Source organism: Eulemur rufifrons, chromosome 7, assembly GCF_041146395.1.
Source record: "Eulemur rufifrons isolate Redbay chromosome 7, OSU_ERuf_1, whole genome shotgun sequence".
NCBI lineage: Eukaryota > Metazoa > Chordata > Mammalia > Primates > Lemuridae > Eulemur > Eulemur rufifrons.
Window position 1 is genome coordinate 34,565,815 of NC_090989.1, and position 17,261 is coordinate 34,583,075.

A 17,261-nucleotide genomic window follows, 5' to 3' on the forward strand; every position below is an offset into this window, starting at 1 on the left:
GACACAAATAAATATAGTCAAATGCTTTTCTTTTGACAAAGATAGAAGGACAATTTAATTGAAAAATGGTAGTATTTTCAACATATGCTCCTGGAAAAACTAGATATTCATATTCAAAAATTTTTTAAAAAAATCTAGACATAGCTCTTACATCTTTCAAAAAATTAACTCAAAATTGATCATAGACCTAAATGTAACTGAAAACAGATAAAATTTTCAGAAGAAAACAGAGATTACATGCCCTTTGTTTTGATGACGAAGCATTAGACACAACACAAAAAACATGACATGAAAGCATAAAATTGAAAAATTGGACTGTGTTAAAATTAAAAACTTTCACTCTGTGAATAACACTCAATAGAATGAAAATACAAGAGAGATTCTCATAGAAAATATGTGCTAAACCACATATCTGATAAAGGCATTATATCCAAAATATATAAAGATCTTTTATAAATGAACAAGAAGAAAACAATCTAATGAAAATGAACAAATTATGTGAACAGACAGCTTACCAAAAGAGATATACAGATGACAGATAAGCATATAAAAATATATACATCATTTGTCATTAGGGAAATGCCCACTAAAACACAACAAGACACTGCTACACACCTTTTAAAATTACCAAAATACAAAACAATCTGAGAATATTGTTTACTGATGAGGGACTCCCATTTATTGCTGGTGGGAATACAAAATATTACTGTAACTTTAGAAAACAATTTGGCAGTTTATTAAAAAAATAAACATGATTCAGCAATCATACTTTTAGGTATTTACAAAACTGTTTCTTTAAAAACTCTATCCACACGAAACCTTCACAAAAATGTTCACAGAAGCTTTATTTACAATTGCCAACAACTTGAAGCAAGCAAAAGTACCTTCAATAAGTGAATGGACAAATAAACTATGGTATTTCATACAATGAAATATTAAGTGTTAAAAAGTGCAATTACACCACAATATGATGTAGTTGAAACTAAAATGCATATTGTTAGGTGAAAGAACAAGTCTGAGAAAATCTACATACTGTATGATTCTCATTACATACTACTCTGAACAAAGCAGAATTACAGAGATGTTAGACAGATTCGTGGTTTCCAAAATCAGTATGTGTGGGAAGGGTGAGGGTGGATGGAACAGGTGAAGCACAGGGGATTTCATAGGGTAGTAAGATTGTTGTTTTTGATACTGCAATGGTTAATCCATGACATGGATTTGTCCAAACCCATGAAAGAGCTGGGTGACTCACTCCTGCAATCCTATCACTTTGGGAAGCCAAGATGGGAGGATCACTTGAGGCCTGGAATTTGACATCAGCCTGAGCAACATAGCAAAACCTTGTATCTACAAAATTAAAAAAAAATATATATATATTTTTTTTTTAACCAGGCATGGTGGTGTGCTCCTGCAGTTTCAGGTGCAGGATGGCTGCAGACTAGTGTATCACTGTTGGTGAGAGAGGTTACAACTAAGCAGGGGAGAGGGCTAGAATGAACCACATGGCAATGGATTATAGTTATAGGCATCTGTATGAGCTTATGTTTAGCTTAGTATTGATACAGATGATTTCATATAGAAATGTTTATAGATACATGTATATACGAAGTATGCACAAATATATCTTTTTGCTCTGTCAACTGAGTATCCATAGAGACAGTGCCATACCAGTGGGAAAGCACACAACTAGCAATCAGACATTGTTTTTTAGTGCTATTCTCCCATTAAAGCAATCAGAGCAATGGCTGGAGCATTGACTGATTCTAGGACTAGAGCAGCAAATATACAAGATGGAACATCTCGTCGTGCAAGAAAGTTAAAAGTAAGAAAGTGCTCAAAAAGAGGTAAAGATATGACAACAGGATACATCAACCAAATGAAAGGGTTTCAATGGCCACAAATGGAACAATTTGAACAACAACAACAAAAAAATGAGTCTATAAAGCACTATTTTATCATAACCCCAAACATAAGGTGGATAGCCACAAGTTCATAATGACATAAACTCATGAATACATACTAAATGGGGAAGAATGGAGTAGCTCCTATGCAGAAAACTTCCAAATGATTTGTAGAATAATCTACCTTTTAAGAAGGTAAAGCATAATTCCCCACTCTTTGATCATAAGCTATATATAGTTCCTTCTTTCCTAATAGTACAGTATTAAAATATGGAAGCCACATAGTAAGGAAACTTAATACTCAGCCAGTTGGTTAAATTTAACATCAATAGTGATAATGCATGTTGATATTATGTACTTTTAATAGGATGTCATGAGAATGGGAAATTTACCTCTGTGGCCTTCGTGAAAACCAATAATACTCATGAGAAAAATATGAGATAAACCTCAATCAAGGGACAGTCCACAAAATACCTGAATTATAATCCTTAAAACTGTCCAGAACATCAAAACCAGGGGAAGTCTAAGAACTGATCACAACCAAGAGGAGTCTAAGGCAATAATGTGACTAAATGTAATGTGGTATCCTGCATGGGATTCTGGAACAGAAAAAGATAGTAGATAAGAATGAAAGAAATATAAATAAACTATAAACTTAGGAATAAATAATATATCAATATTAGATCATTAATTATTATAAATATACTAATGGAAAATGTTAACAATAGGAGAAACTGGATATGGAATATATGGGAACTCTCTATACTATCTGCAGAACTTTTCTCTAAATATAAGACTGCTCTAATAAAAAGTTTAAATAAAATATATCTATAACACAATTACTTTTACATAAAGTATGTGAAGAAGAAGAAGAAAATAAGAAGAACATCACTATGTAGTCTGAGAGTTTGTATGTAAAAAATATATTCTACAAGGTCATAGAAAATTCCTTATAATTATTATTCCTTATAATTGACTCTGGACTTATTAAGGGCCAATACAAAATAGGAAACCATTTTATTAATAATTAAGTCATCATAAGAAATGTCATTTGCCTAACAAATTTCTTGGCAGGCAATAACCTCCTTATAAATGATTGTTGAATGAATGGGTAAATGAATGAATGCAAAGTTACCCAGGACGGTTCTCCTTGCCCTTTTTGTTCCTATTTCTCTAATGTTTTCCACTTAAACCTTTACTTCATTGTGTTAAGCTCCCATTTTGGACATGATTCCAGTTGTAATCATTTTTACTCTAGCCTGAAATATAGACTAGTGATCAGTTTGTTTCTTTAAATAATCTCCCTAGCGCTTCCAGATATTAATTCTTTATAACATACAATGAATTTAGTACATTTCTAAACAGATACAGCTTTGTCATTTCTACAATATTATAATTGGAATATAATCTGGAGATGAAGTGAAAGAACTTGGATTCAGAAAAAATAAATATTGACTCATATTTTAAAATAATAAATTTAGAATTTTAAAAAATACATAGAGAGGATAAGTCCACCCTATGAAACTCCTTCCAAGTGTTATATAAGGCAAGCTCCATGGAACAAAATGAGAATCTGTTTATTTCTATTGTTGACAATGATTACATACAGAAGTTGTCCAAAATATTAACTGGATAAATTTAATGAATTAATTCCTAAAATAGATATATTCCTAAAGTTTCTCACTTATAGGAATTAGAGTGGATCATTTAAAATACTAATTACTTATTTTGATAATTATAAACCTAAAAACTATATAAAAATTATAAACATTACTTCTATTTCATAAAAATTAACTGCTGCCAAATATAGGATTTCCAAGGAAGTGTGTCTTATAGATCCTCAAACACTGAATATAATAATACTTTTAAAAGCCTACTTTCAGTTTATATTTATATCTTTAAAACTTTTGACATACATTTTAAACAGTCTCTCAAGTGGCTTAAAAAGAATCAAACCAGCAGAATTGTTTTATTAATTAAATAGCCCTTCCATCAAAACAGTAGTTATTTGTGGTCACTAAGAGGCAAGTATCTTTAATGTCCAAATTCACGTTTATACTACATATTCAATCTCCATTTTATGAATGATATTTAATAGTGGGTTTCTTAAATCAAGAAATAGAAATGTATATTCTCCAGGCTTTGCTCAGTATGATATTTTTCAAGTAGCTGTTTTAAAACAAGTTTTGTAATTTTTTTTTTTTTTTTTTTTTTTTTTTTTTTTTTTTTTTGAGACAGCGTCTCACTCTGTTGCCCAGGCTAGAGTGAGTGCCGTGGCGTCAGCCTAGCTCACAGCAACCTCAAACTCCTGGGCTCAAGCGATCCTACTGCCTCAGCCTCCCGTGTAGCTGGGACTACAGACATGCGCCACCATGCCCGGCTAATTTTTTTCTATATATATATTTAGCTGTCTATATAATTTCTTTCTATTTTTAGTAGAGATGGGGTCTCGCTCTTGCTCAGGCTGGTCTCGAACTCCTGAGCTCGAACAATCCGCCCACCTCGGCCTCCCAGAGTGCTAGGATTACAGGCGTGAGCCACCGCGCCCGGCCTAGTTTTGTAATTTTTGACTCTGCAGGTTCTCAAAAACGCTGAATGACTATTTTTGACTGCCTGGAAAAGAAGTCAAAGAAAATAACAAGGCACAAAATATTGTTTTGAATTTAGTAGTTTGATCCATACAATACCTTGTCTATTCTTTCCACTAACCTTCCTGTGGCTTGATATGTGCCATTTGCCAAACAAAATCTTTTGTTGATTTGTTTTGTTTTGGTGAATTCAATTTATTGCTAACCAGATGTAGCCTTGAAGCATTAAGTCCACCTGTTCCCAGACACGGCTATCTGGGCATGCAGCCACTCTAATGCCACAGTTCCTAAATGAATACAGAAGTATTGACTAGCTTTCCACACCCACATAGAAATCCACACAAAGTTTTATCTGATAGTGTTGAAAAGTAATCCCTTTTTTTCTCACATTTCTTTGGTACGGTATTTTCAACTTCTGACTTCTGTTAGAAGTTAATTCAGAATCTACTGAATTAAGTTATTTTATCTGTCAAATTTAAGTATGCTATTTATGGAAAATGCACACACACACACACACACACACACACTAGGGAACAATGGTTTTGGGATATTAAAAACAAAATGAGGTCATCAAAGACTTAGCTAGAGCTTTGTCAGTTAAGCAAATAACTTCAATTAATGTAAATAGTACTTTGCCTGTTGGAGATTTTTTTTTAATATTTTGCCAATATGCAAGGCTTAAAAGAGAAAATAAGACAGCTAACACTACTTTTATATTTGTCTTACCATATTGTCATTAATAGGAGTAGCCCCAAGTGACACCCTATGTGTTTTATAAATATTAATTCAGCATAAACTGATATAACCTTTTTAAGTATGTAAATTACCTTTATGCACATTTTATAGAGAGGAAAATTGAGCACAATGTAACTTGCCTGATGTCAAAGTGCTGGTAATCTGCAAAACCAAATTTTAAATCCAGATAGTTCTGCTGGAGAAACCATGCTCTAACAACTAAATTCTACTGTACCATCACAGTGAACTAGCATATAGCTGACACTGTGAAGACAAAAATATGCAGCTAAGTATTTGTTTATATTGACTTTGTGGCTGTTATAAATGCTGTTTTGAAAAATATTTAATTTAAAATGTATTACTTTAACCTAGAATTTATATGAAGAAATCAACCAAAATTTATATGGATTTTGAAGAAAATGTCATTTTACTGAATACGATTATAAATAGAGAATTTTAAGAGTTTTGGGAGAAGTAAAAAAATAAATAAATAAAAGGTGGGATTGGACTTATTCTTGGCATCAAAACCATTTACAAATCAATTTGTGACCTTGAAAAAATTATAACTTTTTTTGATCTTCACTTTTTTCTTAGGGATCAACCCATTAAAATCAAATGAAAAGGCATTAAACCCAGCTGTCAACATTATTTGCATGGTTCTAATTATGAGCAGAGAAATTGTTGTAATTGATGTAACCCTTTTTATGATATAAACTGTAACCAAATATTGTCATCCAATTCTTATGTAAAAATTATATTTGTATAATATAGTCCAATATAGTGAGGTTGTAAACCTAGTTTTAAAATATATTTTTAAATGCTACCAAAATTTGACTAGAGAGGAAGCAAAAATATAGTTAATATTTCTAGGAAACTAGATAATTTCCTCATTGTTAAAATGGCACAAACAATTATATTCTTCTTTCCATCCATGGCTGGTTGTTTCAGTTTAACGGACTTATAACTTTAGCATTTATTTTGCATGGGTAAATTTCCTGGATCAGGAATAAATATTTACTGGTGTATAGTTTAAAAACACAGTTGCCTTTGCAACTTTTAAATATTGCTTATCTTCTCTTTTTTTAATTCTTTGGTCTTTAATTCACACTCTGAATACTTAAACACCAAGGGTCTTCTCTAACTCTAGACATACATAAATCTCAAAAACTTTGGCTGGTTTTAAACAAGCATATCTCCTTATTGAACCAGTAACATTCCCATAGACTTGTTCAGAATAAGAGTATTTTTTGAAGACAAAGGCACCATGTGTAGTTACAATAAAATTCCCATTTAATTATAATGTGACCCACTGTAAAATATGATATTAACATGTCAAGTCAATTTCATGCTCCCCTCTTCTCAGGCTATTTAGCACAACAAATTTCATGCTAATCAGTTGGAACATTTAAGTCAAAGAAGGAAATTTGTCATTTCTGCATATCTTATGAAACATATACATGCATACAATATATTTATGGTAAATGTGATAATGTATTGCAGTATAAATTAGCATTGGTACTTTAGCATAATTTGATATTGTTATAATTTAGATTCAAATAGGAAAATAGTTTATTATTATTAAAATGATATTTAAATAAATATAAAATTTGACACAACCCATGAGAAAAACTAGTAGGGAGAATTATACATCAAAAATTTCAATAGTAGTTATCTCCACATGTTATAATTTTTAATGACCATTATTCTTTTTATTTATTCTTATTTATTTATTTGTAGTTTTTCCATGGTGTGAATGCATACATGGTTAATTTTGCAAACATTAAGACCATGCAAGCTAGATTTTTATTAGTTAAGGCTAACCAGTAGACTACAGTACAGAACAGATTCGGAAAATCCAAAAAATTATACAAGAGACAAGTTATGTTTATTGATATGACAAATAATGGCAATACATATTTTAATACATAAAATCCCAGTAGTAAAGGAGAAATTCTCTACAAAGGATAGAAACAGGAAAAATAATCAAATTCTAAAAATTCTAAAATTGAAATTGCAAGTTTGAAAAAATATTCACTAGATAAATTTAGAGAAATGGATATAACAAAGAAAAACATAAGCTGAATATATATCAATAGACATAATCCGAGGTGAAGAATATAAAGAAAAAATATTTAAAATTATGAACAGAATCTCAGATGATATCAAGGGGTCAAGCATATTTGTAATTGGAATAACAAAGAAGGGAAGATTAAAACTAATGAAAAATATTCAGGAAAAAATTGACCATTATTTTCCCAAATATGTTGAAACAAATTTTCAGACACAAGATGAACTACAGGCACAGTAAGTACAAATAAGCTCGGACTGAGACACGTCACAAACTGCTTAAAACCCAAAAATGTACAGTAAATCTTGAAAAATGTAAGATAAATATAGTATTTTAATACAGAGTAACAATGATCCATCAGAAACCGTATAAAAAAGTTCCCTTTTCTTAGTATCATAGCCAACAATGAGCCATTCTAATGGGTGTGAGGCAATATCTCATTGTGGTTTTAATTTGCATTTCCCTAACGATCAGTGAAACTAACCATTTTTTCCTGTACCTGTTGGTCATTTTCTGTCTTCTTTTGAAAAATATCTGTTCAAGTCCTTTAACCAATTTTTCCTTTCTCTCTCTCTTTTTTTTTTTTCAATAGATTTAGGAGGCCCAAGTGTTTTTTTGTTTGTTTGTTTTTTGTTTTCTTTTTTGTTGTTGTTGAGACAGAGTGTCACTCGGTGTCCCTGGGTAGAGTGCAGTGATTGTAGTCACCCCAAGCTCCAGGTCCTGGGCTGTGAGCGATCCTTCTGCCTCAGCCTCCCGGGTAGCTGGGACTACAGGCGCGCACCACAACGCCTGGCTGGGTTTTTGTGGATTTGTGTATTTTTGTTTGTTTGTTTCTTGTCTCTAGAGACGGGGTCTCACTGTGCTCAGGCTGGTGTTGAACCTCTGAGCTGTAGCTATCCTCTAGCCTCGGTCTCCCAGAAAGCTAGGATACAAGTGTTTTTTGTTAACAGATGAATTGTTTAATGCTGAAGTAATGGCTTTTAGTGTATTCATCACCAAAATAGCGTACATTGTACCCAATAGGTATAATAATTGTTTATCCCTCAGTCCCTCTCATCCTCCCACTTCTTAGTTTCCAACATCCATTATACCACTTTATGACAATATATACCCATAGTTTTGCTCCCACTTACAAGTGAGAACATGTACTATTTGTTTTTCCATTCCTGAGATATATCACTTAGAATAATGGTCTCCAGTTCCATCCAAGTTCCTGCAAAAGACATTATTTCATTCTTTTTATGGTTCAGTAGTACTCCATGGTATGTGTGTGTGCATATATATACACATATACATATATATGTGTGTGTGTGTATATATATATATACACACACACACACACATATATATATATACACACACACACACACATTCACTTTATTCACCCATCAGCTAAAGGGAACATAGGTTGATTCCTTATCTCTTAAACCATGAATTGTGCTGCAATAAACCTATGGATGAAGGTGTCTATTTCATATAGTGACTTCTTGTCCTTTGGGTAGATACCCAGTAGTGGGATTGCTGGATCAAATGGTAGGTCTACATTTAGTTATTTGAGGAGTCTCCATTCTATTTTTCATAGAGGTTGTACTCACCCAACAAGAGTGTATGAGTGTTCCCTTTTCACCACATCCACACCAACATCTATTTTTTTTTTTTTACTTATTAATAATGGCCATTCTGACAGCAGTAACGTTGTATATCATTGTAGTTTTAATTTGCATTTCCCTGATGGTTAGTGATATTGAGCATTTTTTCATAAGTTTTTTGGCCATTGTAAATCTTCCTTTGAAAGAAAATCTGCTCATGTCTTTTGCCCACTTTTTGATGGAGTTGTTTTCTTTTGTTGTTGATTTGTTTGATTTTTGTAGATTCTGTATATTAGTCCTTTGTTAAATGTATAGTTTGGGAATATTTTCTCCCAATCTGTAGGGTGTCTGTTTACTCTGTTGATTGTTTTCTTTCTTGTGCAGAAACTATTTAATTTAATTATATCCCATTTAGTTATTATTGTTGTGGCTGTATAACCTTTTGGGATCTTAGTTATAAGTTCTTTGCCTGGGCCCGTATCCTACATTTTCTTCTAGAATTTTTATGGTGTCAAGTCTTACACTTCAGTGTTTAATCCATCTAGGTATGGAAGGGACATACCTCAAAATAATAAAAGCCATGCATGACAAAACCAGAGCCAACATCATACTAAATGGGGTAAAGTTGAAAGTATTTCTCCTAAGAACTAGAATAAGACAAGGATGCCCACTGTCACCACTTCCGTTCAACATAGTACTTACTGGACATTCTAGCCAGAGCAGTCAGGCAAGAGAAAAATAAAGGGCATCCAAATTGGAAAAGAGGAGGTCAAATTATCCCTGTTTTCCAATGATATGATGTTGTATTTACCAAACCGTAATGATTCTTCAAAGACTCCGAGAACTGATAAATTCAGTAAGGTCTTGGATTACAAAATTAATGTGGACTAATCAGTAGTATTTCTATACATTAATAACAGTCAAGCTGACTCAAACCAAGAACTCAATACCATTTATAGTATCTGGAAAGAAAATAAAATACTAATGTCATTTTTTCACAGAACTAAAAAGAGCAATCCTAAATTTCATATTGAATTTAAAAAGTACCTGAATAGCCAAAGCAATCCTAAGGAAAAAGAACAAATCTAGAGGCATCATATTACCAGTCTTTAAATTATACTACAAGACCACAGTAACCAAAGCAGCATGGTGGTGATATAAAGGTAGACACATAGGTAACTGGAACAGAATAGAGAATCAAGAAATAAAATCAATTGATTTTTGACAAAACAGACAAAAACATACACTGGGGAAAGGGTGCCCTATTCAATAAATAGTACTGGGAAAATTGGATAGACACATGCATGAAGGAAACTGAATCCCTGTCTTTGCCCATTTTTATTGGGTAATTTGTTTCCTAACTATTGAATTTGATTTTCTTTTCTATTTTGAATAGTAAGCCCTACTGGATGTATGGCTTGCACATATTTCTTCCCATTATGTGGGATGTCTCTTCACTTTGTTAATTGTTCTTTCTTCTGTGTAGAACCTTTTTAGTTCAATGCCATCTCATTTGCCTAGTTTTGCTATTGATGTTGGTGCTACTGAGGTCATATCCAAAAAAAATAAACATTGCTCAAAGAAATGCTGGGGAGATTTTCCCCTACATTTTTATTCCAGTAATTTTATAGTTTCAAGTTTTACATCTAAGTCTGTAGTCTATTTTGAGTCGATTTTTGTGTATGGTATGAGATAAAGGTCCAATTTCATTCTTCTGCATGTGAATAGCCTGCATACACTACACCATTTATTGAAGAGATTCTTTTCTTCATGTGTTTTCATGGTACTTTTGTCAAAAATCCATTACTATAAATGCGTGTGTTTATTTCCAAGTTTTCTATTCTGTTCCACTGGTAGATCTATTTTTATGAAAGTACCATGCTGTTTTGGTGTCCACAAAGGGATGAATGGATAAAGAAAATCTGGTATATTTACATAATGAAATACTACTTAGCATTAAAAAAGAAGGAAGTCCTGTTATTTGTGATAACATGAATGAACCTGGAGAATATTATGATAAGTGAAATAAGCTAGGTCCAGAAATATTATATTATTTCACCTACATGTGAAATATAAAAAAGTTAAACTCATAGAAGTAGAGAGTAGAATGATGATTACCAGAGAATAGGAGGGTGGAGAGTGAGAGAATGGGGAGTTCCTGATCAAGGGGTACAAAGTTTCAGATACAAAGTTTCAAAATCAGCTTAGGGGGTTCTTAGATCAAATAAGTAATGCACATTATACTTTCACGTTTTATTATAGATTTACATTTAAGTATTTTTTTATATCAAGAATATTAAGTTATATAAATTATGGTAGTATTTTAATAGTTTAAAATGGATAGAAAATTAATGTATCTTTCAGTTTTTAAAATTCTATGTCTAATCTTTATCAAAAATAAATATTTCTAGTCATCAATCTCCATGCATGTATAAATGAAAAAATGATTTTGGTTTATATCTAAAACATCTATAATATTTGATTTATCTCTAAAATAAAAAGCTATGATAACATAAAACAAATATTCCACATATACAAATATTTCTATATGAAAAAGAAATATAATATGAACTTTTTTCAAAATATTTCTGTTAAGCATAAGTATAGGAAAAACTATCATTTTTCAAATGAAGGAAATGCCATATTAGCTAAATTGTTATATTTATTTTTAGAATATATGGCCTAATATTCATGTCAGAGTAATGAATAATTAGAGCTGGTAGGCTATTCTCTCTATATATTACACTTACTTTGGATCCTACTACCTGAATTACAAGCTTACCATGAGGTACTTAGGTTCATTTCCAAATCTGTTTATTTCTGATGTAATCATCATTATCATTATATAATTCTACTGAATATTATATAAAACAATGAAATATGTTTGGACACTTTTATGTTCTCTGTTTTATTAAAATAGAAAAAAAGAAAATATTCTTATTAGTAATCAGGTATGGATAAATCTGACAATTAAATGTTAAAAATTTAAAAAAATTGCATTCAGAAGACACAAATTTCTATATATTTTTCACTACTTTATAAGAACCTGAAGTAAACATATCTGTACTTTGCTACTGGATTAGACAAAAATTACAAAATCAAGATATAAATGGGGCATCCACATTCAACAATGTATCATTTCTCTAACACTGAAAAGATTGTCTAAAAAAGGCATGTTTTATGTAAAATTAAGGATTTAAGGTGTACATGTACTATTTGTCATGATTCTCCATTTTAGTTGACTTTCAGTACAAATTATGTTAAATTAGGCCTTTTAAAATAAAATAGTTTGAACAATTGATTAAAATGTAATTTATAGTTATGTATGATCACTGCTAACTATGATAAAGAACTTTAGTACAACAGTTACTTACAATTTAAAATTGTTTACCATGTATCAAATGTATAACTTGAAAAGAATGTATAGAAAATCATTTTGTAGAGGCTGTATATTTACATAAAATTAACTTCAAATGAGATGGTTACAAAATGTATTTTCACAATCCTATTTAACTATGTATCTTGTGAAAATAACTAATGGTTTAACTGAACAAAATTAATGAAACTTTATGAGTTATTTTTATACATACATTTTTCATAATAAATATTTAATTATAAATTTCAAGGAATAAAATTGGCATGAAAATGTTTCAAGATTGTCTTGAAATCCCTCACAAATGATTAAGTGTCTCAGGTATTAAAGGTTATTTTTGTTGAAAGCTATTTAACTTACTGGGAATGAGTAAGCTTTCTGCAACATTTGTGTACTAAAACAAAATTTTCTAAATTATTCCAGTCGTACAACTCCCGAGCTTAACAGGTGGAAAAAAAGAAAAAAAACCTTCTGTATAAAGCACAGTATGTTTTTGTTTCCTCAACTACTTAAATTCCAAGAGAATTATTTTTCAAAGATGCCTCAGTTATACCAACGGATATTGAAATAATAGTAGTTCAAATAATTTTCAGTGAGCTCTAAAGAGATATTTCTCACGGTTCTGTGTTTGTCAAATATCACGGAAGAAAATTTTTTCTATATATTCTTATAGAATTATGAAAGTGAATGTAGATGGGTAAAAATTAATAACTATTTACATGGAAAAAATCTTGCTTTATCTTTGTAATTTCTAGCATAGAATATCAATTCTGATAAAAATAAGTGACATACAAATCCATCAGTAAATTTTTGTTAACATAGAGATATACAGGCCTAGGCATTTTAAAATAAATGAATATACCTTGATCACCACATCACATACCTAGAAGTTTAAAAATGTAGCACAACTTTCTGAATAAGAAAATCAAATCACAAAGAGCCCAAGATTGAGGTCTCAAGCTACAAGTGGAAGTAAAGGTGGAGTCAGATTCCAATTTATGTCAAATTCCAGTGACTGCATTGATTAAACTGCATTGCATTGGCTATCCTTGAATCTGAATAGAAAATTAATGGCAAACTCATTTTATTCATAAGTTAACAAAACTTTCTGTTGTTGCTAATCTTAAGTAACATGTTCAGTGGTAAGAGATATCTAGTCATATTGTCTAGTCTCCATCAGTAATCTGCTTGGAATAGATCTCACTATGTGTATACTTTAATCCTGACATGGTAGGTGAGTCTTCTTTCCACAATGTCCTAAAACATCACAGAAATAAATATTAACATGAAATATAAACTCATTGTTCCAAATAATAATTCAAGGCAAGTCCCATGCTAAAAATACCTAGATTAGGGCTGTAAATTGCTGTAATTATGCAAAAATAGGAGCAATACAAGTCATCTGTGGATGCTTGTAAGAATCCTTCATAAAGGCAATATGGAGCCTTCATCCAAGCTCCTTGCATAAAGCCCACAGCCAGTGGCAAATTATGGTGAAAAGCTTGACATGTGTGATAATCCATCACCACATTTCTAATGTTAGGAATATCCAAAAAAAAAACAAACAGAGCTATAGCCTAAACTTTCATATAAGCAACGCTCATAAGTTGGAAGTTGCTTGGTCAAAATTGCATAATTACAAGAAGCAGCACTGCTAGTTTCTCATAAATAGTATACTTTAAAGATTTTATTAAGGTTGAAACGGTTTAGACATTTTTCAAATTTCTCTGATTTCTTTTTTACTCACCCAATTCAGTTTAGGTATCAATACATGAAGCATATTCATGAACAGTGTCCTTTCTTTTTTTTCTCTTCAAAATAGAATTTAAGATTCCCAGAATATAAAGTAATTTTTCAGGCAGCTGAATAAGTTCATTTGTATTTAGTTCCAGAGCAGGTAACAACAAAGTACTTTCTAAAGCCAAGTTGTTGAACAGCATGAGATGCTAACCATATGAGGAGTAATTGCAGAAGTATTCTGAAGCACAATCTTATTGCAGCTATTTCTTCTAGCCTCTTACTGTGTTTGCTTAATGCATTTTTCCTCTGAGCGACATTTTCTAAAAACACATTTCCCATTTAGCAAGGAATTACTATATGCATAACAGAAACATTGACATGCTGCTGTTTCATATACTAAGCAGAAACTCACCCTTCTGTGTGAGACATGCACTAATGGAAGCAAAACTTATGTTTTGAAAATGAATGTATTTATCTTTTTAATGATTTAATATGTAACAATTTTATTAATACTATAATTTTAACAAGACTATCATACAGTCAAGTAAAGGCAATATAGATATAGGTAAAAAGGATTATGAAAAAATGTTAATCTCTTGAATTCAGGCATAACAATTTTATCAGCAGAAAACATCACTTTGTATTCATATGTATCATATACATCTCTCTTTTTCTTAGTGAAGGAAGAGATAGAAAAATAGAGACATCCATATATGTGTGGGAGGATATATAAAGACAGATAGGATAGTCAGATGGATAGAGAGAATGGTTTTATAAGAATGCAATGGCTATACAACCAAGTTACATAAAAATAAATGCAATTTAATTTAAATTAATAAAAATAATATAATGGATTATTTTATAGAATCATAAATACTATTTCTCAGAATATTCATTATTAAAATCATTTAACATTTAAAAATAACTATGAAAATGTCATTTGGTAGAGTTTTTTTAATATCACAGCCTCAAACATTAAACTTCCAACTGAATGACTGTATTGCCTCTTTCCATAAGCAAAAACAAAAAATATGGTACTTTTTTTCATCAAATCATCTTCTCTAAGTTCCATCTCCCAATATTTGCTATTCTTATGTATTTATTGATTATTTTTTTAATTTTTGTTCTTTTCCTGACTGCATCATTTCTTGTGAGAAATCTGTTCTTATACTTATCTTTCATTTCCTTCATATTTCTACACTCCTCTCACTCTATTGTTTTGAGACTTTTTTTCTTTAGGTTACTTTTCTTTGGTAATTATTAGGTGACTTGACATAATTTTTCTTGTAGTTTTTCTGCTTAGGCTTCATTGAGCTTCCTGGATCTGTGTTTATGGATGTTCTAATAAAGTTGAAAAAAAATCAGCCGTTATTCATTTACATAGCTTCTTCACATTTCTGATAATCAGATTACATGTCTCAAGAGTTACTAATGTTCTATTTTTTTTTTTTTCTTTTCCATTTTCTTCCCCTGTACTTCACTTGGTAAAGTTCATTCAGTTTTTCTATCATGTCTAATCTGCTGTTAAGGTCATTTATTTATATATTTTTTGCCTTTATTTCTTTTAATTTTATTTTTATTTTTTTTATAACGGGGGTACAATTCTTTGATTACATAGATTGCCTTTGCACCACCAAACAAGCATCCCCATCCCCTAGACAGCGAGCAACACATCCCTCAGGTGTGGATTTGACCATCCTCTCCTTCCCCCTCCTACCTGCCTGATGCCCTACAAATATTACTTCCCATATGTGCACATTGGTTTTGATTAATTAGTACCATTTTAATGGAGAGTACATGTGGTGTTTATTTTTCCATTATTATGATACTTGACTTTCAAAAATGGGCTCCAACTCGATCCAGGGTAATACAAGAGGTATTAGTTCACCACTTTTTTTAATTGCTGAGTAGCACTCCATTGTATACATATACTACATTTTATTAATCTACTTTTATATTGATATGCACTTGGGTTGTTTCCACATCTTTGCAATTGTGAATTGTGCTGCTATAAACATTTGAGTGCAGATTTTTTTTTTTTTATATATAGAATGTCTTTTTTTTCCTTTGGGTAGATATCCAGTAGTGGGATTGCTGGATCAAATGGTAGTTGTACTTTTAGTTCTTTGACGTATCTCCATACTAATTTCCATAGGGGTTATACTTGTTTGCAGTCCACCAGCAGTGTATGAGAGTTCCTATCTGTCCACATCCAACATTTGTTGTTTGGGGAATTTTTGATAAAAGCCATTCTCACTGGAGATAAGTGATATCTCATTGTGGTTTTGATTTGCATTTCCCTGATGATTAGAGATGTTGAGCACTTTTTCATATCTTTGTTGGCCTTTAGTCTGTCTTCTTTTGAAAATTTTCTGTTCATGTCCTTTGTTCATTATATATAAATCAGTAGCATTTCCATGTACTAATAACAGCCAAGCCAAGAGTAAAACCAAAGACTCAATACCATTTACAATAGCTGCAAAGAAAATAAAATGCCTAGAAATATACTTAACCAAGGAGGTGAAAGATCTCTACAAGATCTACAAAACTCTGAGGAAAGTAATGGCAGAGGATACAAACAAATGGAAAAACATATCATGCTCATGGATAGGTTGAGTCAACACTGTTAAAATGCCTATACTACCCAAAGTGACTTACAAATTCAATGCAATCGCTAACAAATTACCAAAGTCATACCTGATAGATCTAAAAAATAAAAAAGAAGAAGAAAAAGAAAAAAACAAATTCTACGCTTTGGAACCAGAAAGGAGTCTGAATAACCAAAGCAATCTTAAGCAAAAAAGAACAAGTTTGAAGACATCACATTACCAGACTTCAAACTATGCTACAAGTCTATAGTACACAAAACAGCATGGTATTGTTACAAAAATAGAGACATAGACCAATGGATCAGAGCAGAGAACCAGATATAAAACCATCTACCTATAACCAACTGATCTTTGGCAAAGCAGACAACAATGTACACTGGGAAAAGAAGGCTTATTCAATAAATGGTGCTAGGAAGATTGAATAGCCACATGCAGAAGAATGAAATAAGACTCTTACCTCTTACCACTCATAAAAATTAATACAAGATGGATAAAATACCTAGATTTAAGGCATTAAACCATAAGAGTTCTAGAGAAAAGTGTAGGAAAAACTCTTCCAAATATCAGCCTAGGCAAAGAATTTATGAAAAAAAATCCCAATTCCAATGATGGCAACAAGAAAAATCAAAAAAGGGATTTGATTAAACTAAAAAGC